Here is a 27,629-nt window from a genome sequence, read left to right on the forward strand (position 1 = left end):
TTCACGGGGCTCGCTCCACCATGCGCTGCGCGGTGCTGGGCGGGCACTGCCATGTCATGCTGCTCCCGCTGCGCCTTGCTCCGCCACCGACCCTGCAGCTTGCGTGGCTCCGCCCGCATGCGGGAATTGCCTCACTGCTGCTTGGAGAGCACTCGGTCCACGTGGCCTGGGTTGCACCGTCCCTTCGCCAGGCTTCCCTTCGCCAGGACACAGCTGACATTGCTCAACAGTCTCGGTAATTAAATAATATTCATGAAAATATTCTTCCATCAGCATATATTTTGACTCAAAAATTAATTGTGTCCATTCCAAAAGTCTTTGGTAAGAATTAAATCCCAAGAAACATAGAAAAAGTTCTTAAACAACCATGAAAGGAAATGTTTCAGTTCCTTTTGAGCTTGAATTAAGCTAAAATTTACAAATCGTTGTTCAAGAATCTTTTCAAGTTTAAGATAAATGTCCAAATGCGGCTCTGAGAGCCAAGAGTCTTCCCATGGTTCCTCCATAGTTTAGATATGGAATAGCAAAATAAAACCAAGAAGAAGAATCCACAGTTTCTAGAATTTACTCACAAATCAGTCGCTGTAGGGATCAGGGATCGTTCTGCCCGCATTCTCCACCATTTGCTACAGTGGAGATACTGTAACACGATGTATTAAACCAGGAGGCCTGTAGAAAGAAATATCTATGGACTGATTCTTGGTAGATGTTTCAGAGATGTTTATTTCTCCAGCCACATGGCCGGAGCTCTGCCGAGGAACTGCTCAATCACGGGACCCAAGGGTCCTTGTCCGCGCAGGGCAACACAAAACAACCAATGGGGAACGAGGCTGATCAGGGGCTCGGGAAACCTCGTCTCTCTCCCAGGGCCCCTCTCCCAGGGCTACATGGCAGGGGGGAGGGACCCTGACATGCACCCTCAAGAAAATATCGCTCACTCTAACTGGGACTCAGTCAAGGACTGTAGGTGTATTCCTAACCAACATCATTTTTATATATGGCTGTGTAAGATACAATATCTAGAATGCAAGAGGTCTAGTTTGGCATCCAGACCTCTGGTCTATGTCCCTTTTGGGACAAAGCACTGTTGCTTCCCAGTCAGTGCTGTATCATAGCTATTCCTATGTTAAATTGCACTGCACTGTATCATGAAAATTGCTCTTCAGTGCTTTATACTAGTTGTCACTTATTAACCAAATCATTTGAACCACCAGTATAAAACCTGCTAAAACGAAGTAGCTATGGTTGTGGGATTACAGCTCTTCAGACCAGGAATCCAGGACTTCTAAAGGAAAAGAAGGGTGCTGCATAAAATACTGGTGATTACAGTTAACCAAAGGGTGTGTGTGGGGAAATAATTAAATAATGGGATCCTGTTTCACCAGGCAGGATAATTAAAAGTGAAGACAAAGAGTTCACATTCCATAAATTGCTCAATGGTGCAAGATCACAGCCATAGGTGGAAGGTGAAAAAATACAAAATTTCCACAAAAAGCGGTACAATCTCTTTTTGATATATATCTTAAAGTCATCAGAGTACAAAGAAGCTGAGAACAGACACCATAAAACTGAACTTCACAGATAAACCAGTGGTAGATGACAAACTAAGGACTTTTTGATAGGAAAGATCTGACCATGAAAACAACTTTTCTAGTGCAGCCAGCTCAGGGCAAAACAAAGACATTACAGCTGCCCCAAAGGAAAATATTGAGGCCTCTCCTACATCGCCTGGTGACAACTCAGGTACCCATCTTTGTAATCTCAAATCTGTTACCGTTTTGCAGAGTAATCCTGGCCAACTCATCTAAGAGCAAAATTGAAATGACAGAGCCCTTCCCAGACCATCATGGGGAATTTTGCAATCTGCAAAACATTTGAAATGTACAAAAGCATTAAGTACTCCATGGCATTAATCCCCAGTATGAATGATCTTCTTCATGGTGGCAATTTTTGCCCTTCTCCTGAGGAAGAGGTGGCAGGAGGATATCAACACAGCTACTCTTGACACAACATTTTATAACAGAGTCCATTGCTCTGCTTTATTCTGGGGTAAGATTCACTGAAGGACATGGGGACTGAGGTATGCCCAGAATCACCTGGAGAACATTTAAATCCTCTTTATGCATGATATATAACAGGCATCATAAAGGAAGGACTGGTGCCACAGATCCTGGGTGGATCCAGCGAACACAGTCTTTTATACTGGGAAAACTACAGGACCAGTTGTTTTTCTGGAAGTGGTGATGACTGGAGAAGGAAGAGGCTGGTTCAGTGCTCTGTCTGTGGGCTTACAAGCATTTTCACAGGAATATGGGTTTCAAGCCTGCCTGGAGGAAATAGAGAAAAACTTTCACTCCCCGTGTATACAATATTACCAATGGAGCTTTAATTCCCTTGGTCTTAAACTTAACAGATATTATAAAGGTTAAGAAAACCATTTTTAGGTTGAAAGAAAGCAACAAAGCATTCTTCAGTTCTTTATTCAAATTCAGTGTTGAAGGAAAAACCTTGGAAATGGAAGCAGGACATCTGACCAGCTCAGTTGAATAAAAGATCAGAAGAGGAAAAACTGTGTGAAATAATTCTCCACCCAGAACTCAATCTGCATTCAAACTCAATTTATAGATAAATGAATGATGGAAACCATCTTAGGGCAAGCAAGCTCCAATCACCATCACTATTATTATATGAGAAAATACCATCACAGCACTCAAAATGCTCACTAAAAATAGCACCTTGGGCCCAATTCTTCCTTTACAGTAATTTTATGTTTATGCAATTTCAATTTGTGAAAGATGCATTGAATTTTGTGACCACCTACAAAGAAAACAATATCTTATTTGAAATATATGCTTGCATTTTAAGATCCAGGAATTCCAATGTTGACCCAGCACAAGACAACTGATTTTCTTCTGAAAATGTATTTAAACAAAGGGAAGCATTTATTTGTCTACTCTCTATCCTGATATTAGATTTAAAAATGCTTTGCTTAGTGTCTAGCAAAAGTGTAATCATATACACTTATATTTTAATTATAATTAATCTGTTTATTATTATGGATCTAAAAGGATCCAGAAAAATGTATGGGGCTCTCTAAAGCTGGAGAGATTAAAACATAACACACAATGCAGGCGACTGATGCAAAATATTTAATGCAAGGGAAGCTTTGGTGACAGCAAAATCAGCACTGACATAACTGGTAACAAAGACGTGGCAGAACAGAATGAGTTCCAAATTTGAGGCAGCATTTATCAGGGAAAACTAAACTTCTGGTCCCTGGGACTGGAACACAGGCCAAGCCAACTACTGAAATGGCCAGAAAAATCGAGCAGTGTTGTCATTAAGAACAGACCAAAACAATTTTTTTTTTCTTGTAAATCTAGAACATGTACCACAAAAATTCCACACATGGAGTTTGCTATATTGCTGCATCCAACCTAACTGGCACCTGGCTAAATATTCAGAAAACATGGTTGCCTTTGCATATCAATGATATAACAGATGTAATGAAACAGTCTAACTTACAGATGCAGGGATACTGAAAAACTCATTTATATAGACACACTTCTCTCCCAGACTGCACAGCATATTCAGTGTTTATCATGAGTGTTGCTCAGACAGCATTCCTGAGTGGTCCCAGTAACTGGCATCGTGTGCTCTTTGCTGCCACAGAGCCATCTGCTTCCTGACCGAATGATTCCCAGGCCACAGGCAGCCCTCCTGTGTTCTGATTCAAACATATCAATATTCACACCAGCATTCACAGATGGATATATGTTGGCAGGAGTATCTATAACACTTTCCTTCCTTGGAACTAAAGCTTTTTAGGAAATAAATCTGTTGTGGTAAGAGAAAAGAGGTCAAGCATTCTGTAAAGGAATTGTATGTGAGTGTATACTTGAAAACCTTCCTATTTTTAAATGATACTCGTCCACCTTTAATCACAGTCATTCCACTTAAAAGAAGAAAAAAATAGCCACAGCAAAACCTTCTTCTTATCATATGCCTCTCCATCACATCTGTCACTCCCAGGGCTTTTCCACCTAATAACTCTCAAACCATGCCAACAAGAACAATCCTCAAACAAATACTAGAACCTAAACGAACAGAACTAATCTATTGAAATTTTAAAAGATTGTAATGTCATAACGGGCCTGTACAGATCTAATACCACAGTGACGTTAAAAGTTGAGTTCATCCAAGGCCCCCAAGCATTAAGCCTGTTTGTTTGTAACAGCTGTCCATTGCATTTCACATCGCTTAGGTTCTTCCTTTATTTGTGTGTCAAATGCCTTTGATGAAAAAGGTAACTGAATATTTCCAAAGCTATTTGCAGTTAGTATTATGGCTTTATTAAAGTAAATAATACAGTAACAAAGCTCAACTGTCTGATTACCCCCAACCCCACTTTTCTCTCTCTTTTTTTTTCCTTCTAAGTGAAAAGAAAAAAAGGGAGAGGACCTAGTTTCAGCTTTGCCCTTGAAAATCAGGTGCACAATGTGCTTTGAATTCAGTTTACACTCACAGCACACATGCACACAGCTGTCATCGCACTTCGGTAGCAAAAGCAGACTAAGCTCAGAACAGCAAACGCGCATGACCTTGAAAATTATCGGTGCTGATTTAACACTTGGTGTGTAGGCACATGCAGGAAGTTAAGCCATTAGAGTCTGTTCCTCACAGCTATTGTTGTATCTTCTGGAAGACCCGAAGAATACTATTTTTAAAACTGTATAGCTTCAGGGTCAAAATGTACTTGCACAAAACTCTTAATTAATGGTTCTACTCTCTTGCAGGTACTTAGTGACTTGGGTGGGTTTGTTTTACAGAGAAGAGACTTGGAAATGACAGTGATATCTGCATAAAACCATAATCAAATACACAATACAGAGCATGGTGGTTCATATATATACTAAAACACACTGAAGTTTCAGTTCCCAGGCAGGTCTGTACTCAGTAATAAGTTCCTGAGAAAAGGAACTAGTAGCTGGTGTAGTGGAAATTCAAGGAAACCCTTTTTCAAATTTTCATACTTCCCTTTCAGATCAATTTTTATATGCTCGGGGCCAAAGAATATTTTAAAAATTAAATCTTAACAAGTAAAAGCACTCTTGCACTTGAGAAGAGAGTGAAGGGAAAGGAAGGCACACATCCATATGAAGCACAGGGGTGTGTCCAACCAAAGTTCATGATGGGTCTTGGTCCTCTCTAAATTTCAGTTTCTCCTGGATTTTTTGTGTTTATTAACAGCCTCACATCTAGCTGTTAAAAAGGTAGAGAATATTCTTTAAATAACTGAGCTACATGACTGTAGCTCTTCCAGTTTTCTCACAGCATTGCATATTTAATATTTCTCTTTAGGCTGCAGATTCTGAGAGGATAAGGGAACGATAAGGCAAAATTTCTCCAATTCCATTAGAAACCACTTCTTTTTATCATCCCTGGTTTCAGAGAAAATGCTCTCACAAATGTATTTCAAAAGCACTCTACACGTTGAGAAACTGGGGAGGAAGGAAATCCAAAGTGTGTTATTTTATATAGCCCCCCCGTATGGGGCTGTGGGCAGGGAGGGGGGAAAGAAGCATCTCAGAGTGTGACAAGTGATGGAACTGGCAGTGTGAGCTGACTTTGAAGATCATCTGCAAACAACCTTTATTTCATGTACTGCTGTTTCAGATGCAAAGGATGATACTTCAGGTGACAACACTGCTTATGATGCCACTCAGGCAGAAAAGAGAGGACTGCTCACATGAGCAAGATTTACATCAGGCATGGTTTGTATCATTCAAAACTACCTGTACATCATTCATGGTGGTTCAGGCTACCAAAGGTAAGCTCAAAAAGCTAAAATTTAAAACTCCAAACCTTTTGCGCTGTACAGCAAGATTAAAATAAGGTGTAATGCTTATGTTTGGAGAGAGAACTTGACTTTCATAAGCCTGGGAAACCAACAAAGCAGAAGTGTTCCAAACAGATGTTACAGAAAAATGCACAAAGACAATGCAGAAAAGAGACAAAGAAGGGGCAGATGGTTGTGAAGGGCAATCCAGTCTCTCTATATATAGAGGTATTATTTGCTAGCAATAGCTTTATTAATGGCACTATCAATCTCTCATTCAATATCACAGAGTATTTTTGACACAATTTCCCAGTCTCTCAGCTGAGCTGTATCAGGGGAAGCTGTATCTGTGACTGGCATGCTAAATTTGGGTGTCACACTGACATGCTTGGCACAGGATGAAATGTGCTAGAAGCTGCAGAAGCTGCAAGTGGAGCTGTGTTCCCATCACCAACAGATGAAGCACACTAGAGCTGTGAGCAAGGCATCAAATCTAGCTGAACCTGCTCTGCTGGACTCGCTCACTTAGTCCCAGCAGCAGTGCTGGTCAGGGCCAGCAGCAGAGTGATAAAAAAGCACAGGTTGCATCATGGGGAGGCATGGCACTGGGAGCACACGGAGCAAGGCGTGTGGGAGGGGAAGGACCAGGGAGATAAGAAGGCAGCAGGAGCCATTTCAGACAGCAGAAGTGGGACACTGGCTTGAAGAGAGCAAACACGAACAGAGCAGAAAGTGAGGCATTCACAACTGTGGGTGTTGTTCTGAAAGATTTGGGAAGCTGTGGTCAATTAATTTATCCCTTCAGCTGCCATTGCCATCAGAGCCCAACCAAGGATAGCAACGGTGGAGGGTTTGGGCAGGAGTTTGTCAGTCTGGACACAGCCCACAGCTCTATTATATCTCTCTATAATGAAGCATTTCACTGATGCCAAGACAGTTCAAAGAGCAGATACTCTGAAAACAGGATTCTCAGCTGTTTTTTCCAGCAAACTGCTTCACGAGCAGGACTCACTCATAATTACTTACGTTGGCAGCCAGCATTGCATTGCACCTAGTGAGACACATCCAGTAACTGAATGTGACATGCCACCATAATGACAGATCAAACCAGGACATTCCAGAAGACAAACTGCTCCAATACAAGGGGCTTAAAGAGGCACTAAAGAATTTATGGGGAATGAAATGCAGCTTCAGGGAGGGTGATGAAATTATCAGCCTCACCAAGAGCAAACACAGAGCCAAATGGCAGGATCACATAATCCTGTGCTACTGACAGACAACCTTGTTGGGAGTCTCAATACATCCATCTTCTTAATTGAAGCTGAGCTGAACTGATCTGATCACATTAGAACTGCCAGACAAAAAGCAAACAGAAAGAAAGTTTTTAAACTTTTTTAAGTGATTGAGATTTTTTAAATTAAGAATTATTAGTAATTGCAATTCGTGAGTAGGAACTGGTAGAAGCTTTTTCATCAGAACTTCCTTTATGTTTTTAAGTATAGATACATATTTTTAAAAGATGTTTGGCTTCCTTTAAATGTTTTCAAATTTTCACATACACGCACAAAAAAAAAAAAAAAAAAAAAGAGAGAGATTTTAGGGAGGGAAAAAAGTGCTCTTCCTTTCACAAACCCCCAGCTGTGTTTTCAGTGAAAGTTCAAAAATACTTTATGGATTAAATGCAACATCTCTCCACTTCCTTCCTTGCTATCACACACTGCCTTACTTCAAATTGCCCTGCTACTACAAGGACTAAGAGTCTGATTCAGTGATGGTTGACTTGACTTTAAGGAGAGCTGAAAGCACTCAGTCCTCTGAGGAAATAAGTCAATTCCTCACAGTGTAAGTCCTTGAGATGTGGAGTGGAGTGGTGCCTTTATTCCAGCTTGCTATCTGCAGGGAGGAGGACACATGGCCAGCAGCACTGGGCAGCTGCTGTTCATTTTCTGCATGAGGAGCGATAGCACCACGGAGTCTCTGGCTTGAATTGGGCTACAGGGTGTTTTTTTCTGATGTAAGACTGGTCTGGTAGGACTCAGCCACCAATCAAATCAAGCCCCTGCCAGGCTCCTTGGCTCAGTGCTGGCAAATGCACCCCATGCTTTTGGCACACGTAAGTGTTCCCCTGCAACTCAGCAGAATCAGCTTCAGTTCCTCCCCTACAGAAGGATTCCTTGGAGACCCTGAGAAAGTCACATAAGGGCAGAGTTTTAAAAGTATTTAAATTTTTACAATTGTAATGTTTTTTGTATGATACCGACCATGCTTGTACAGATCAATGCATTAAGAAAGTGTTTAGACCAGCAACGCAAGGAAGGGCAAAATGTCTGACCAAGACAAATGCATACAAGTTGTGAGGGGTTCAAATAATATACAACACAGGCCATAGGAACCACAGCAGATTCTGCTCTGTAATTCAGACCCTTATTATAGAGCAACTACAGCATTTTTATTAAAAAAAAATCTCTTAAGTATGTAAACATCCTTACCGACTTCCTATAGGTTTGCCCCTTCTGTTTCGGGTTCTTTCTCCTCTGCTGCAACAACCTGAGCCTCACACATAATACCTGCCAGGCAAGAAATGCCATATGTTGTGGGTTATTTGTAAATACAGGAATGCATATTGGCAGGGCAGTGCGTATATGCTAAATGATTAGCTAGCTTATGCAATTGCCAACTTTTCCTCTCATTTCCCACACTCTGGGAAGTATTTGGATAGTTTTTCTCTTTGCTGATGCCAGTTTATAGGGACTCAATTATCCTTAAGACAATTTGAAATTTGCCTGAAATGGGGAGAGATGGCTCTAAACCACAACACTCTGGGCCTAAATAATCTAACAAGGGGCACTAGATAGCACCCGCCAGTATGTCTGACATACAAATGCACCATGTTACATTTTGAGAGCTATGCAGGCCAGAAAAGAGGAGAGGAAAGCCACCAGCACATCCTAATCCATATAAATCCACAGAAGTCCTAGCTTTTGGCTGTCAAAATGTCTCAAGAAAATTTGCCTCTTCAACATGAAATGTCAAGCATGGCCAGAACAGCTACAAGAATAAAACTCTGTGATTGCTCAGAAATCCAAGATATTACTGAAGATGAACTGAGCCTCCCTTTTCAGTCTCAATGTCACAGGTGCTTCCAAACACCTTAAATGTTAATTTAGGGAGAAGATGTATATACATTGGGACTGCACAGACTCTCCTCTCTCACATTACATGGAGTGCACAGCAATAACGTGGGAGAAGAGGGACAGAAGAGGAAAGAAGAAAACTGCTTAGTCCTTCCATGGTCCATTCAGTATTTTCTGGAAGTTACTGAGAGCCTGAACCTAGCCTTGGCCCTGACAACAAATAGAAGGCATCAAGGGAGATTACATGCAAAAGGAGAATTACTGGGTAGTACAACAGTAGCAGGTACTCAGAAAGCATATGGAGTACAAGGATGTTCTTCTCCCATTAGGAAAATCACAGGTTTGAAAGAAGCCTAAGGAGGACACTATCAATTTTGAGTTGGCACAGGCAATCTGTCATTTAAAAGGAGGATTGCTTCAGTTCTCACAGAAGCACTGAGCTCGGCATTAAAGGAATGCCTCCATTCTCCTCTGCTGCCTTTGGAGCTGGCATGTCCTCTCTTGAAAGGCAAACCCCTGAAGCTTCCTCAGCGCTCACCTGGATCTTGGAGCTTATACTGGCCTCCTGCATAGCCACACCATCCATTTAATTCAGCTCTAGCATGTAAGGCTCCCGCTGGGGCCAAGACCACTCAGCGCATTGCAGGAGGCAGTCAGGAGCTTCCCCAGCCCGGCTTCCATTCCAGGCTGACAACAAAAATCCAACTGCTCGGGCACAGCTGCAGCAGCAGGGCCCCTTTTACTGAACTTGCCTCTGTCATGCCAAGCCCTGCTGAGCCTGTGGGAATCAGGTTTACAATAGCAGCTGCAGCCATTAACTCCCTCCTTTGTGATTGCCAGCATTATTATGCTGTTTGCGAACTTTGCTTTAAATGACCAGACTGTAGGCTGGGAGAGATGAGACTTAGCAGAAAAGCACATACACACACTGACACACAAAGTGTGACAACCCCCAACAGCAAGGTTGTGCTAAAAGCTTGTTATTTAGTGACATAAAATCACTGCTAAGATAGTACAGGCAGCCTAAACCTCTAGCAGCCCTTTGACAGAGATAACGGGCACACTCAAAAAAAGCCCCTTTCACAACATTCCACAGGGCAGTTAAATGCACACAGGACACAAAACAAACTCTAAGAGAACAAGTACCTTTCTGCCAGAAAAAATACACCCCTTTTGCTCATGTATGATGCACAGAGAGGGGGTAAAGCACTCTTCTCATAGAGGAAAAAGACTGAAGTGGGCTTTGGACAAGTTTTGCTTTAAATTGGAATTCTAAAAGCGGCTCTTAGAAGCAGCTGTTCTTTATACCCTCTCCTCTCCCTCACAGCCCAAGTCTTGACCAGGACATCAGGAAACACAGCAGCAAAAATAAAACTGAATACATGTATCTAAAAGTCTTGTTCCACATTTGAAAGCTGAACAGACGGTGGTCATGTAATCACAGGTTAACTGATATGATTGCACTTGTGTGATTTTCTGATGTGGACACAGATTTAGAAAAAGCCCACTGAGGCAGTTAATGTCCAGCATGGATTATTATTTCAGGCACCAAATTGTGTTTATGTGGTCCTAACTGCATGCAGAGCTGGTGCAGATGTGGGAACAGTTTGGTTATGCCCACATGAAAAGCCACCTGAGAACATGTGGAGCACAGTGCAGACACGCTACGCTGCTCTGTGTGGAGCCAGCTCAGGCTCAGAGCTGGTCCTGGCTGACTCCATGCAGCTGTTCATACAACAGTTTCCAGCATGCATAGGGTGGATTACCACATGTGCAGCCCCATCTCTGCATAACTCTCCTGTTCAATGACAAAAGCTGCCTCCAGGCATTAGTGCCTGTAAACCTTTCCAGATGGGAGCGCACTGAATAGTACAAAGACACCAAAGCTGGTTTGCACGAGTCCCTCTTCATTCAGAAACAAGAGTAACAAAGATTCCATGGTCCAGGATGTTCCTGCTCCCCATTGCTGCGTACCATGCAGGAGACGTGAAGAGGCCATTAATCCGTACATATCCATGCTAACAGCACAGCTGTTGAAGAGACACAAGAAATGCTGTCAGAGGAGCTGAGTTAATTTGCATCATCCAAGGTTCATTATCCAAGGGAGTACACTAGAGAGGGGTGGCAAGGATGATTGCAGTCACAGCCAATCTGTTCCTACTGAGCCAAAGCAAAATTTCTGATTTTGCAGGGCCAATCAACAACTGACCCACTCACACCCCTGTTTACAAGAGTTTGGCTCTGTAAGCAAGGGAGAGAGACAGACCAGCATACACCACACTTCGCTTTATGGCTGCTAATTGTCTTGGATGACTATTTATTTATATAAATAATTTACTTGTGTATCCCACCAAGAAGACACCTGAGCCCTACATCAACTGCTAATGCTGACTTTAATGATGCACGTCCAGCACATGGGTACCACCATTCCCACCCTGCTCCCCCAGCCCCTCAATAAGGCCCTCGCCCATCTGTGAGGGTTAAATGATCAAGAACTAACAATGGCAACCTATCAGTCTGAAAACAGTTCCTGTGGGATCTGGCAGGCTTCCTCAGGGCAAGCACTCTCCAGATGAGGCCTCGCTACAGAGACCTACAGTCCTTGGCTGATAATGCAGGCGGCTGAATTATTTGTAGTTAAACAGTTGGTCCAGTCAATTTAGACTCTTCCAATCCTTGAAAAGTAAAATGTCTTGGATTACATTTGTGAATAAGTCTATCATTCAGCTGGTTTCAGTGGGCAACAAATCTATTTTGATTCACGAAGCTATTGGGATGTTTTACTGAGGCTTTAATGCTCAGCCCTGAAATAACCACAATTATGTATCTTTTCTAAGGGATGAACATAAACCTCAGTAAAAATCTCAACTTTGAAACTTCAAAAACTTCCAAATTAGGATGAAATCTAAACTTTTAAAAGGTGTGTATTTACACCAGGTGCTTTTTAATGCATCACAAGTAACAGATGTTTTTGACTGATGTGTTTCTATCTTCTCTTAGTACCAGGACAGGCACCATGAGCTTTGAATACAAATGTAGAAACTTTATTTCCATCAGGAATATGACAGCTGCTTTATACTCATTGCCTGACATATAATTTTAAAGAAAAACAATGAAAATTGAAATGCTTAAAGTTTGTCAAAATGTAGTTTGACTCCATCTGAAAAGCATGTTTGTTGTCACCACATGTCCCACCAATTCTGTACCACACAGCCCAGTACTCCAGAAAAGGCACTTTAATTTTTGTAACCCATTACCATCTATTAGTGAGACATTTGTGCCACACTATACTTTATTATCTCAGACTCTAAATACTACAGCATTCTCTAAGGGCCTTTTTCTTCAACTATGCCTGTTGGTACCCTTTCCTCATGCATTTTGTCCTATCAAGGCCTGTGGGTTTAATTTTATGGATAAAAGTTTTGCAAGATGAAGCTTGATTACTACAGCGATGACTACTCGCACATGGAGAGCTCAGAGTATTTACAAAATAGTCCAAGCCGAACATAATGACAGTTAAATGTTTATCACTGCTGGAACAGAAGAGTGCACTCTATTGCTAATTCTCCCTTTTCTACAGCTAAACAATTTTAGACTCCAGGACAGAGCGTGAAGAAATATTTACCAGCACAACATGCGTGCCCTGTGTATACAACTGAGCTGCAAACACACCACATGCAAAGATACTAAACGTCAACACTTCAGCCTCAAGCAGGTGCTTGTCTTCAAAACCAAATATATTGGTAACCTTTCTGCCAGATGTATTTGGCAGAAATCTCTGTGTTCAAATATAGGCTCCTCTGGACCCTCAAGAATGGCTCCTCTAAATATTAACTAACATCAGGAATGTAGAAAAATGTAAACAGCTTCCTTAACCACTTTAGGCAGCTACCACTTTACCTTTGGAAATAGCATGTGTGGTTCTAAAACAAAAAAAATAGTAAAAAACTGAAGGCAGAGGAAAGAAGTACTACCTGATTGTGGAAAACTAAAAACCCCAGTATCTTCATTTTTATGTGACTGTACCAGTGAACACCAAATACCTGCTTTTCAAATATTCCTGACTGTATTCCCTAGCTTTGGTTTCCTCATGAGTCTTTAATTTCTTGACAAAGGCAAACACCTTTTTATTTGCTAGTGTTGCCCCTTTCCTGTATCCTGGATTTGCTAACCACCTCACAGTTTGTTGGCAAACACTAGCAATATTCAGTCAAGTCAGGTCTATGCCCACCGTCCAGAAAAGGTCTTGTCCTGCATTTCTGGAATATTTTATTACTCCATTATATTTTTGCCATGTGGCATACCAGTCAGAAGATATGAATCAGTTCTTTCTGTAGTAGGTGAGAGGATGTGTCCTCTTTTAAATTCTTTCATCTCTTCCTACCTTGCTACTCTCATGAATGCTGCCTTCCACCAGTAAAATTTTCTAAATATGCTTCTGGACCTCTCATAACTTTTAACAGCAGTAGAGCCAGGTTTTAATTGTCCTCATCAAAACTTCTTGTAGCACAGGTAAAGAGGAAACCTGATTCAGATTCACATCAAACATCAGTTCTGCTGTGATCAACAGGGAGGTTCATCGGCATTCACAATCCTGGTGTACAAGTAACACCACAGTTAATAATCAGTGCTACATGTGGCTTACCCTTGATGCTTTACAAGACAAAATTCAGATAATAACTTGATGCAACATCTTCACTCACAATGCTCTCTGTGCGATTACGTTCCCTCTGATATCACACAACAAAATTAATATTAGTCACAGCTTATTCACCCGTCTGAAATGTATGGGAGGTACCATTTCAGCTAAAAATCACTCATAAGCTTTCTTCCCTCTGCTTCACCAACAGCTGGTGAAAGACAGGTTCTTCTTGGTGGGGTCCAGACCATAGGCATACATATGGGCATGGCTGGAGAATCCAGTACCAGTTTGGCAGAGAGAATGTGAAATAGCAATGCATCTTTCTCCTTCGAGTGTGTATCAATAAACACTGCTTCAGACTCTCTCTGGGGGTATCTGACTTCACTGTGTGTGAGACAAAGCATCAATACCCAATTTACAACAAGTAGATAGAAGCTTGGAAAATTTTCTGGTGGAGCAGGAAGTCCTCTACTTCACCAGTAGCGTGACCTAGTGCTGTTGGCAATACCTGCAGAAGAAGAAAAATTAGGAAATATATTTGAAAAGCAGATCCTTAACCTAGAGACACATTCACAGAGTGAAGAGTTCAGATTTCAGTGCTTAAACTGACTGTCCCAAAGACATTACTGTCAGAGATCCCTCTAGACTTGGAATAAAATGGGGCCTTTTCATCTAACCACGGACAGGGTCGTACAGCTGGGTGTGCTACGTATGTGCTTCTGCCCTGAACACTCTAAACAGTTTAGCACAAGAATAAGACCTTTTTCAGTACTCATATCAACTCATTCGAAAAGCTAAAAGGCCCTGAGAGCCCTGGACAGCTGAAGTAATAATACATTATATTGAGCATTAATATCCCAAGGAAAAAAAGTTAAGAAACGTGGTTACCTTTTTGTTTCTAGTTTTCAACAAAGAGCAATAGGCTGTTTCTGACTCGGCAGTCATGAGTTATAACTCCTTAGTCATAGAGGAAAACCCAGTCCATCAAAATTTTTGATGATTCAGGCAGACCTCCATATATTTTTCTTCACTTAAACATTTTGACAGATGACCAGATTAATTTCAATTTTTAGCTTCTTCCACCCCTCCCAACAAGGCTCTAAAACTGGTATTAAGGCTAAAAATCATGACAATCCACAAATTCCACTTCTCACTCTTTGGTAAATAACTCCTATGTGACTACTTTCACTTTTCTAGAGAGTCATCATCTTTCACTGCTTTTGCATCCAACGGGGATCTGTAGTTCCCCCAACCATATATCTACATGCTACAGCCTCTGTTAGTTTGTCATCCCTCCAATAGATAATAGTCTCCACTTCTTCCTACAAGTGCCAAGTGACCCAGCATGAATTTTATTTGTGTTTTAATTTTATCCCAGAATAAGGGATATTCAGAAGATGCTACATATGAGGGAACTGAAAATGTACAGCCAAAATAATGGGAATGGATTTCACCAGGATCTTGAAACACACAAGAAAAGAAAAGTCTATAGTTCAGTGGAATTCCATTACCACCCATCAATATGGAAGTTCTGGAGGCTACAGAGCACTGTGCTCTAGGACACAAGGAAAGAGAAGGCTGGTGTGTCAAGCTCAGGTGACCAGCAATTGCCCAGGGTATCAGGAAACCAGATCTCTTTTCAATCTGCCATGAACTTTCTTTCCAGCCCCAAAGCCACTCAGCTTGTATGTTTTAGCACACACTTGTTTTTTGTAAAGCAAGTAAAGCAGTACCTTTCTGAAATTCTTTGGGTAGAAAACATTAGATAGGTCTTGTCTAGATGCCATACACTAATCTGACTTCCCTATCAGGTTGAATTCTTTGGTGTACAAAGTCAGTGGTTTACATAAACACTGCAGATCTACATGTACATTCAGGCAGCTGTTATTGGTGACTTGCAGGAAAGGGTGGTTTTGCTCTGTGTACTCTGCAAATACAGTAGTGATCAGATCTATACAGACAGCTTGAGAAAAGGTCAGGGCTCAAACTTCTCCTAGGAGTTTCTACTGTTTCCAGAGGTTCTCATAAATTTATCCTGATTTGTTGGGTGAAATGTTACATAAGTCAGAAGAATCTCAGGGTCATGTTTTTTGGTGAATTCAGAGAGAAAATGTACTTTATTCCCTTCTGAATTCACTTAGTATCAAGATTTTTTCACTCCCCAAATCTACTTTCTTCATTCTTATCCATTCTTCCCTCAAGCACAACCCTCCACAGGAGCGGCATAATGGCTTCCTGGTTAGCATGGGAGATGCAATCTCATTTTTGCCCATTATGGTACTGATGAAGCTCACCAGAGTGATTAATTTGTCTTCAACTTGATATATTTGCTCATGTCAACTCCAGGAAAGATTCTGTCAGTTAGGTTAATGTTAACACTAGAGTATCAACTCTTTGAAACTTTAACTAGATCAGATATGATTTAGACATGACATGGGCATGATTTTTATCTATCTGACTCAAGGAAAGTGAAAATCAGGTGTAGGAGGCTTACTTTCTTCCCCTGTGTTCATGTCTCTGTTCAGTCTTTCTCACATACTTTCAGACAACCTGGGTTATGCTGTGACAACTGAGAATGCATGTGTTTCTCACATCCTCTTTAAATTGCCAATGAGAAATTTTTTTGTCCCAGAACACCCCTTGATCTCTGAATGAAATAACATTAGGATGGTTAAAGTGTGAAGAGTGAAATAAATAATTTACAGTGCTTTGCAGGCATACCCAATGGAAGAGCTTCTATTTTCTTTAAAAGTGAATATACTTCCTGCTTTAAAGTGGCAGGAGTTGTACAACTAAGATAAAAAATATTTTTAAAAAATATTAAAAATATATATTCCTCTGCTTTCCCCAGGCATAAACATCCTCTCTCTTCTTATCTGTGTTTCAAACATCTGGCTTTAGCTCTTTAGACTCCCAACATTGATATAGTTGGAGGTGATGTAGAGAGGAGAGAGGAAGAACAGCAGAGACAAAATTCTCAAACACCTTCTGGGCCTGATTTAAAGAACGTGGCAATCATGGGGACCATCAGCTAGGAAAAGCTGCTTCTTCAGCTAGCTACAGATACAAGGGTCAGTAAGATGAAGAGGCAGGATGAATGCTTCAAGACAGAGGCACATGGAAAATGGAACCCTTATGTGGGTTCAAGACAGAGATCATGAAAAAACACACTCACAAATAAATATATACCTTTCTACACATCCCATCTCTGTCTCCTCCTTAGCACCTCTTATCTCCCTTCTCACACAAATCAAGCTGGAGACTGGGAACCACAGATATTTGGTCACCCTTCAGGTAGCAACACTGATAAACACATCTTCTGTTCCCCACTATTTCCAATTTGTTATTACCTGCTGCTGGAAATCACTCTCCCGAAGTTACAAAGTGTGCGTCACAAACACGTTGTGTTCTGCTGGGAGAGCTGCTTCACAGGAACTTCTCCTAATCCACCTCGGAAGAAACCATCAAGTTAGCTTAACATGTTAACTGGGTGGTTCACCAAACTTGGCTAATATTCTCTTACTGTTCAGTTTAGGGAGTGGTCACACTAATCACTGTGCTAGAGGCAGTAATTTCTCATTTTGTGGGTAAGGATGAGAAGCCTGAGGCAAATACCCAGCTAGTTGGGATGGGACTGAATGGAAGTATGTTTTTATTTTTGTCTTAATGCAGAGATAAGGTTTAACTTCTTCAAGATATGTTTAACAGACCATGGTCAGCTACTTAACAGATTCTAATGTAAAAACTTCGAACCACATCTGAGAGGAACACAAAAATGCTGCCTAAAAATCATTGACCAAAATGCATTAATTAGCACACCACTTTCTTTATCTTGACAGAGGCCAAGACTGTCTTCTGTACCAAATCCCAGGATCCCACACAGCCTCCCCAGCTGAATCTTGCATGAGCATGTGCCATCATTCCTCACACTACTCTGGCTAAACACGTAATGCATTAATCACATTAAATGTACAGCTTAACTCAGTCTTATTGTGGCACCCTCACAAAGTTTGTCCTTTTCTGGGAGATGTCAGTAAGACAAAATTTTGGAATGGATTTGTTAGTTTGACTTAGAAAGAAAACAAAGATCTCAAATTCAGAAAGAGACCAGAAGAACTTTGCAAACCATGTTTTATAAACACATTTCATCAACCATGAAGGAATAAAACACGAATCTCTTTACTAAAGATAGCACATTACAAAACAGAAGAAGAAGGCTATAAAGATCCTGTCTTGGATCACCTTGACACTGTCTTTACCACAAAAAGCAGTGAAAAATACGTGTCTGCAATTACTGAAAAATTCAACAAGATGAAACTTAGTAAAACTTGAATTTTAACCACAGTCACACATTTTGAAACTGTCTCCCCTATCACCTCTGTTGATACAAATGGTCAAACTTTATGTATGTCCCAAAAGAAGTCGGTAGCCCATCATCATCTTCTGGGCCACCAGCACCATGCCCAGCAGTATGTAAAATAACCATTCTTTCTATATTAAGACACAACTAGAATTGGTTTAGTGGTTGGTGAAGGTTGCTAAGACAAGACTTCTGATTATGCCGCCCTAGAGAGCACGGGAGGTTTTGTGGGAAGTAGAGGCTGATTCTATTTCAGTTTCCTGCAGAACAAGACACCGCAACTGCACTGTCATTATGCAGGGTAGGGTCCCAGCTCTAAATGACACATTGAGGTAAATAATGATTTTTTTGTTTGTTTGGTTGGTTGGTTTTTAATCTGTCTCATCTTGTATAGGCAATTTCAAGGAAAGAAAAACCTGGTTTAAAAATGATTTTTCTATTTTGGAAATTGTGAGGTCAAAGCATTTCTTCAAATGTGCAAAAGAGGGATTACATCTTCCATACTCAGGAACTGTAGCCATTGAAACATGCACTATAAAAATCAAAATATCTACAGTACTGAGAACTGGAACAGAATTTTTGAGGTTGAATTTCAACTAAGCTCTCAACTGAAAACCAAAATTTTTGTTGATAAAATAGAAAGGTAAAACTTTTAAGACAATTGTTTAATTATTTCTAAGGTTGGTTTTGTTTATGTTCTTTTTTCAAACGGGAAAAAAAAAATTCTATGTGGTACTTTAAAATGCAGTCAGTGCAATACATATGCTATATAAATCCACTCTCTGTACAGGATTTTGGTGAGGGCTTTTCTGTCTGACTGAAATCTTAGCTGAAGTCTCTTTGTCAGTTAATTATTTCCAGGTAACTGTTTTCAGATCTAAGATATCCCAAATGTCACACCAGAGCTGTCAATTCTCATTAGAAGATCATTAATAAAGGACCAAATGGCAAAAATAGAAGGTGCCATCAGCATAGGTAACCACTTCAAATGACTCCGGGAGCACCTGACCTTGAGACTAATTCCCTATCTATGTCACATGGATCCTTAATTTCTCACCTCCTAAGAGCAAGATAAGTCTCTGGTTGTTCCTGGCGTTTAGGGAAGCGGCGCTGCCGTGTGACACGGGCACACACGAGCCACGTTCTGCTGACGGGCTCACAGAACAGCTGACAGGGAAAGGAGCTATCTCTCTATCACTTCAGGGTGGGCGGCTCCCAATACCTCTGCTATTTAGCTTGCCTTAAACCTGAAGTTGCAGCCTAGAAATACTTTTAGCATGTCTGGGCACAAACAACCCTGAGCTACGCCCTCAGGTGTGTGCGGATGGATACCGAGAGTGTGAGGAGGAGATAAGACTTTGCAGGACAGAAACCTGACCGGGGGCAGGGCTATTGAGGTTGTTGACAGCCAGCCCACATCATGTCCTGTGTGGGCAAAGCTCCAAATGCTGCAGAGAGAGGTGATGGAGTCAAGTGAGGGATGCCCTTAGCTTATTACTGGCACGAGTGAGGGCTGCCCAAACCTGTCTCTTCATTCAAAAGTTATTTTCTCAAATCTTTGTGAAACTAGGGCAACTTTAAAAAGATTAAAAAAAAAAAAAAAAAAAAAACCACAAAAAAAAAAAAAAAAAAAAAAAAAAAACAAACAAAAAACAAAAAACAGTAGACAGAGGGTGAGACCTGGGCAAACCAGGAACCGTTTTCAAGTAACGTTAGTATCCACTGTGCTTTCAGTGGGAAATTCACTATTAATCACTATGCCTGGCCTGAACAATTGTAGGCAAAGACTGGCTTTTTTAATTACCTTATTGATTGTTTCCCTAAGCTGTCACTCTGAAATCTCAAAATGAAACACAACAAATTGGACAAAAAATGCAGTTTGTTCTTTGCAAACATAGCTGTATAAGAAATGACTCCCTGAATATCCTGGCTCTGACAAGCACAGATAGGTGCACACCTGTGTGTCTATTCATGTTTTTTTAATCTGTGATCTTCTACAAACATGTATTGTATGAAAATACTAAGTATGATGAAGAGCTGATACTGTGGATTTATGAAACTTCTAGAATAACATACAAGCAGACTTGATATGCAGCTCAAGTAAAGCAGTCCCTGACCCAGGAAAGCACTCCAACACATGCTTTATGTTAAGCCTGTGAATATTGTTACTGAAAGCAAATGAGACCACTTGGTGTTGGAAGTGTTTTGCTGGATTAAAGCCTAAAGAAAGAGGGGAACTGCACAAAAGACTTTTTATGACAAGTAAGAGGGAGAATTCTCACCAGTACAGTCAGAAACAAAAAATGACTGGACACCTTCTGCACTGGTTACTAGGATATCTAACTTCCATTTACCCATGCCACATAAACTGCAATTTCTCAGCCAAAAAAAAAAAGAAAAGAAGTCTTAAAAACTTAAACCATTAAGGGAAAAATTGGGAAGCTGTCATGGTAAGTACTCTGTGACTTCAAGACAAAAAAATTATTTTTGCAATATATCACTAGAATTTTAGATTACAATTTTAGATGCCTGGAAAACTATGTTTGTAAAGGAAATATCCTCACCAGTTATAGGAAGCATTAAAATAGTGAAGGGCTTACAAAAGAAATAGGGATAAAGACCTGGTTTTTCTAAAGCAAACTATCTTGTATATTACTTTGGTACTGTAGAGGCATCTTGGGAAAAATAAAAATTTGTCCAAAGTCACACAGAGGTTCATGCAAAAACCAGGAGTGAGGTTAAGTTACCAGAATACTGAGCAGCTAAGCCAGGGTGAGGATGTCACAGGGATGTAGAAAAAGAGTGTGATTTTAGTGTACCTCAGAGCAGTAAAATGGTTCTGGTCGCCTGAAATGCAATCCCCCATCTCTTTCCTTCAGAGATGAGCAGGTCTGCACTGTCCCTCCCACTCCAAGACAGAGGTAGATGTCATCAGTCAAACAAAACCGCTTATCAACATGGCTATTCAAAAATGAAGAGCGAAGCATGGAAAAAGATCAATCTTCATATACGTCAGCTTCACTGTTACTCTGCCACCTCGGTCACCATGTGTGAATAGAGAGCATGACTGCGACACCGATTGCACCCAAGGAAATGATTCTGCAAACAGGAGACTTGTGTCAATAATTTTTAGATTTTCTGTGCTGAATCACAAAGGCTTGGTGTACAAGCATGGCAAGGAAAGTAGCAAAGGTATTTTGATCAATTTGATGATTAACCCCTGGTAAAAAGGTTGCTCATCCTAAATGCAATCTTGCCAGAAATGCTCTCCCCTTGTCCTGTCAAAGTATTCATTCATTGGACTGCTAAAAGTTTGCAGGTTTTGTGTAACTTTGCATAGATAGATTCAATATTTTATTTCTCTGCTCTTATTCCCTGAAATATAGTTGTCTCCTATCATTTCACTCCCAGGTAAAAGCCCCAGGCTGTTGTCAGAGGACCTCAGAGACATAAGTTTTGACATGGATGGAAGCAGTAGACAGTGCAGTGGCAGTTTGTCTTAATAGCATGTTGTCAGGGAAAAAAATTCAGCCTTATCAAGAATAAGGAAAACTTCTATTTGAATTTTAAAAAATGAATACTGTATTTTCTTAACTGAAGCTAGTTTGGGAGGGTTTTCTCCTCATCTCATTTCCATAGCCTAGCAATATGATTACTTTCATGGAGAGGATTTATTCAATTTTGCATCAGAGTGTACTATTTTTTCCAGTAGGTGATTTCAGAATATAAAGGAAATTTGGCAGCGAGTGGTTTCCAGTAGCTCGAGATGCATGCTTGGTACAACCTGTACACTTCTGACGTATATTTCACCCAGCTGAGGGGAGTATCCTGCACACAGCAATACCCACCCCTCATGAGAAACCCAACCACAGAACATCTCAACTCACGCACTTGGGACTCTCTTTGCCTCGGATATCAGTCTCAGAATAATCATACTGAAAATGGTAACTTTCTCAGTGTCAAAGATTACTTCCCTTGAGGCTTGGCTTCTCAGTTCCTTCCTCTCAGACTATTTTCCTTCCTTCATACTCATGTCTTCTTTCTCACCTACCTCTCCCCTTCCTCTTTTTTTCAGCTCTACTTTATTCTTTCTCATCTTTCTGTTCTTCTTCTCTTCCATATTACTTAACCCTTCAGTAAAGAGAAAAGAACTTATCTCCATCATTTGTGTATATGTCCCCAAACAGACACTTGGCAGGGACTTGATTAAGGGATGCCTCTCTTAAAATTTATATTGACACATAAAAAGAGCAAAAACTATAGCAGCAAAGAGGTTACAAACTTACAAGGACAGATTAAATCCTTTTTGAAGGTCTTTCTCAGAATCACCATCACTTTTTAAACACTGAGTTAGGGCACCAATCAGTTGAAAGCATCTTAATTCCTGTGATTTTGGGAAAAAAACAAAATACCTTGATGCAATTATTCTTGGGAGTAAGAGTGACCCATTTCAGTAAGGGTGGATAAACATAATGGGTTGGGCTTTGTTTTGTACGTATAATTTTGTACATAAAATTGGTTCTCTTATCTCAGGACTGCTCTCTTACTGCTAATCTGTTCCATGTGTTGTGTGAACTACTCTGTATTTTGAGAACTTTTTCACATCAGTTTTGCTTGAAGAAAGAAATCAGACATACTTTACTGCTTAGCTATCCTGTTAAGTCCAAACAAACAGTCCCATTAGGTGACATCACCCTTACTAACCTTTAAGTAATTCCACCTACACAATACTCCTTCAGCAGCACTTGCACACGGTGAAATGGAACATAAAAAAACAAAATCAGAAAATGTTGCCAGTTTATTGAGTCATCTGTACTTGTGAACATCTTATGAACTCTAATGCAACTCCAAGTTTAAACGAGGCACATTAACCTGCACAAGTGTAAAACTGTGCACAAGCCCTTAAATCTCTTTGTATAGATACATCCTTGCCCTCACAAAACCACCTTACATGACTGCAGTCACATTATGACTACATCATACAGAAACTGAACAAGTAATGAAACAGCAGTTGTCTCCTTATAGAGACAAATTATGAGAGAAGGCAGATCAGGTCACATTTTTGCAAAGTGAATTACCTAGGCGCAGCTCCACAGATGGAATATTAAAACTAAGATAAATATTCCACATTGGTCCCTCACATCAGAGTTGCTGGATGTTGGCATCTCCATCTTTGCTGCCTGGGAGCTATCTGCTGGTTAATGTCAACTACTTACGTGCACAAGGAGAGGTGCATATGCTCACCAAAAAACGAGGTAGAGACTTTCTTTCTTTTGCCATTGACTTAGTGGAAGGTGTCTGTAGAAGATTCTTAAGATGCCTCTCCCACTGCAGCAGGTGCCTTTTGGGCAAACTCTACTTTTATAGAACTTAATGAACATACTCTTAGCTAAATGAAGTCTAAATGAGAATTCGGTATTCTTTCACCTTTGAAATACAGTACAAACATGAATGGATATGTTCCAACATAAAAATATGAACATTTCTATTCTTGCTCTTATGCTGGCTTCTTACACAAGAAAAAAACTAAAAGCAAAATCCCCAAATGTGGTAACTCTACTTACTTTAAATAAATTAACTTACTTTAAATAAATTAAAATACAAGCAGTTTTCTTGAATTCTGTAGTGGCTGGGCTTTTTCACACAAGATGATATGTGCTAACTTTAGAGTCCTAGAACACTATTAAAGAAAAATAACATGTAGATGAGAAATCAGTAGTTTCTCCATTTGAGAAATGACAGAGTGTTGACAAAGAAAAAGTAACTTTCTAAATTGGGGGTGGTGAGAAAAGTGTTCTCAGATTTTCGTTCATCTTTTTTCTGCCCTGTATTTTGTTTTTCACCCAGAATATTTTAATACTTTCATGACAGCTCTCATAGCACAGTGTCTTTTGTCACTGATAACCTGACAGGACACCATAAAGATGCTCTTCCTACATCACTGGCTGGTGAAGAAGAACACCTCAATGATAGAAATTCATGACTACAATTTCACTCTTGCGCTATCTCAAGTTTTTCCCAACTCTCCAATCTCCACTTATCTAGCAACCTGTCAGTTTGCAGGACATTTATACAGGTCTCATTTCTGGAATATATGGGGGCCCAGATTTACAGAGACAGTTAAACTTCAAAGATGGACTTAGAGCATTTGTGGGTTAGAATTTTTTGCAATGTTATAAATATATAAATAAATTTATATTTGCACCTTTAGGCATTTCAGTGTGTTCCTATCCAGTCCTAAATATGGATTAGTGACTTGAACACATAGCTTGATCTTAAATTACTCTTAATCAGTCTAACCTCAGCTGAAACACATCCTTCACATACCACACTGGCTGTAAGTATTTAGCCAGTATTTGTGAAAATTTGTATTTAAGGTTGGTACAAGTTTCTGCAGTTTCTGAAGCCATTCTAAGCACGGATTGCTGTTTCTTAAAATGCCTCTGAAGGGATGTTTACACTGCAAGTCAAGCCAAGTTCGAAGTTGTTCTCCAGGTCAAACCTGCTCACTGTTGCTTATACATGAACATACGCCTAGGTACAGGCAGAGGACAAGCAGTCCTAGGAACTCCCTGAGGTGGAGCCTGAAAACTGACAGCTGGGTAATACAGGCTGACCTTTCTGTTCCTGGTGATGTGCGTAAATCATCCATATCCAGGACCAAGCAGGCTCAACTTATTCTATCCTAAGTCCTTCCCAAGCACAGTCTTAACAAGCTACAGCCAGTCTGCAGAGCTGAAATAAGAGCCAGAAATGCAGAATCACACAGGCCACAGAAGTCACCACGATTAACCTCCTCTAAGTATGCTCTTAATCTCCCAACTCATTTAAAACTAAACAACTTAAAGGGAGCAATAAATCAAGGCAAAGTCCTTCAACATTCTCACCAGAGTTTTAAAGTTATACAGAACAAAATTCAGACAGAAGAGATTATACTTAGGCAGGAGGAGTTTCACCCAGAAAATTACCTCGATAAAACTAAATCCATGGCATGTTCTCCTTTTAGACAAGCTGGCTTAACTCCTCTGTGCACACACACACACTGAAAAGAGAGAAGAACTTGCTCCTTTTCCTGTTTTAAAACAGGTCCTTTAAATTTGATTTGTAAATGACCTTTGCATCAGTCCTCCTTGTTAGCTGTTGGGAACAAAGATAAAATACAAGGAGAGTGGCCAGTGTTCTCCAGGAAGACCTGTTCCTCTTACTCTTGTCAGACATGTGAATGTGCAGCAGCAGCATTGGACATTCCAGCTACTGCCAGCTGTGTGAGATGCACCGAGCAGCTCAGGGAAGAGCTCATAGAGAGACAAACAAGAATGAGTATATTAACCCCCTCTCACTCATCCTAGCATGAAATTCAATGAACAGAGCTTGAGGCACAGTGCTGTAAACTTAACATCTTTAAAGGCAAAGGGAAAAATCCAGGAACATTTACGGAAAACAAGGAAAATCAGGCATGTGCCCAGTTTGTGGGGGTAGCCAGATGCCTAATGTTGATTACTGCAGACTCTTTCATCTAAATACACCGCAGGAAAGGAAAAGATTAAAACAATTTTACGTCATCTCTCTTATTTCAAAACCATATGTGCAAGTGGCATGGGATGAAGTCCAAAATATTAATAATAAAGTCCCCACTCAGACTGTTCACAGGATGTTAAAAACCCCACAAAATACAGCAAACCAACCAAACAAAATGCCCCAGTCTCTTCACCTGTCCCTTTGATGAATATTTTTGTCATTATTTTCCAGGCAAGGACCAATTCCTTGACAATTCCTAACACATTTATTTAGGGATTTAAGACTTCAAATTGAGCCCTGCATGGTAGATGCTGCCTCACCCCTCTCCCCCCGCTCCCCCCCTCCCCCCCCTTGAAAAGAGACAAACAGGAAGAGAGGGCAAAGAAATGAACTGCCTTATTCTGATTTTAGCCTCCACTCTCTCTCTCATCTCTCACATTTTTTTAATCTCATAGATTTCCTCTTACAAATTCTTTCCTTATTACAGTGCTTCAGATCAGAGCTGTCTATTACAGTTAGGTTTTAAACACCATCATCCTAGCAAGGTTAAGCACATTTTAGGAAGACTCTCATTTTAGACAAGACGGGTTAATTATGTGGCTGTTTACAGCGTTATTCATTCATTTCAGGAACATCCAGTACATAGAGTTTTCTCCTGGAGGGAGAAAGTCTGCAAGAGAAAATCCAGACAATGCAGCACTTTTTGGATGTTGAGAAAGGCTTAAGGCCAAGTACTGCTCTATTACTTCCATACAGCTACTGTTTTCAATAGGAACAAACACACAAACATCAACAGAATTTAACTCTTCACTCTTCTATTGACAGATTCTCTCCAGACTTGTGTGACTGATAAGAGCCAGACATCCTAGAGGTAATATTCCTGCTGCTAAATTTATTTGTTTTAACTTATAAATGACTGTGTTAACAGAATCCACAAAATTGCAGATATAGAAACAAGTGCTTTCTGAAATTCATCAAAAAATGCTGATCTGTTAGTCAGCGTGAATCATTTCTACACCAGGGTTTCCCAAAAAGCATCATAGGAATGGGGGAAAAGAAAGTACACCTCTCCTAATCTCAATGGATTTCAAGCAGGAAAACGAGGTAAGTAACACCAGATTTTATAAGTGTACAAAAGACAAAAGCATGTCTAGGTCCTTGTCTCTTGGCCACGTAATCATATTATCACAACTTGACAAGCACAGTAACAACTCTTTATTAGACTTTATACAGCTGTTCATGTGGTTTGTAAATTACCTGTAACTTTGCAGCAGACAACTTCAGAGAGGCAAAAAGAGTAAGTGTGGACATTGCTAGACTGGTAATATTCCCTAGGTACTAGAACAAAGGCAGAAGATACTAGAAGATATGGTAACTGGCAATAGGACATACTTTTACACACAGTAGCACCATGTTGTATGGTCTGCATAGACTGAAAACCACTGCTGGACAAGACGCAATAGAGAGTGGGTGTAGAGAGAACACCCGTGGTGTTCTTTGGATTAATATTACTCTCACCTCTCTTCCTATGACTTAACTACCCTGATAATTTGATTACCTCAGAAAGATGAATTGGCTGCATATACCCAAAAGAATTTTAAAAAATCAGAAAGAAAATTTAAAAAACGTGCAAATTCTGTCGTAGGAGCTGCTCACCAGAGAGAAATCCATGTGGTACAAACCTAGCCCTGGAATTTAAGACTGGTTCATTCACTGACCCTCGGATTAAGACTGACAAAAGCTACCAACTTTACTGTCTGATCACTGAAATGAGATGGAAAATAAATACAACTGGAAATCATTATGCCTTTGGATTTTATTTTTAACTTCTTTTTGTTTGCTGAGTGTATTTGGCATAAATGTTACGATTTAGAAATGGAACAAGTCTTAATAAGCATTCTAATACACCCTTCAACAGTTTCCTAATTGACCCCCGTGAAGCATTCACTGGCACTGGCCAGTGCCTGTCTATGTTTCATGGAGTTTCCACCATTTCCTTTGAAAATCGTCCTACGTCTAATACATAAATTATACAACCTGGAACAGGCTGGGTTGCAACCTTTCTGCCCTTCTTATTTAGCTTCTTTTCTTTTTCCAGCCTGTCCCACCCAGGAGAGGAGTCTGAGTATGAAAAAC

General features: G+C 40.4%; 1 long non-coding RNA gene across 1 annotated transcript; it reads left to right on the forward strand.

Moving 5' to 3' along the window:
• The first annotated feature begins 5,678 nt into the window (after window positions 1-5,678).
• Window positions 5,679-27,261, forward strand: LOC116440478. The gene is made up of 3 exons (XR_004238631.1): window positions 5,679-5,830; window positions 26,319-26,364; window positions 27,139-27,261. It is a non-coding gene; the product is annotated as an uncharacterized LOC116440478 (long non-coding RNA).
• The last annotated feature ends 368 nt before the right edge of the window (window positions 27,262-27,629 follow it).

Source organism: Corvus moneduloides, chromosome 2 (genome assembly GCF_009650955.1).
Source record: "Corvus moneduloides isolate bCorMon1 chromosome 2, bCorMon1.pri, whole genome shotgun sequence".
Taxonomy (NCBI): Eukaryota; Metazoa; Chordata; class Aves; order Passeriformes; family Corvidae; genus Corvus; species Corvus moneduloides.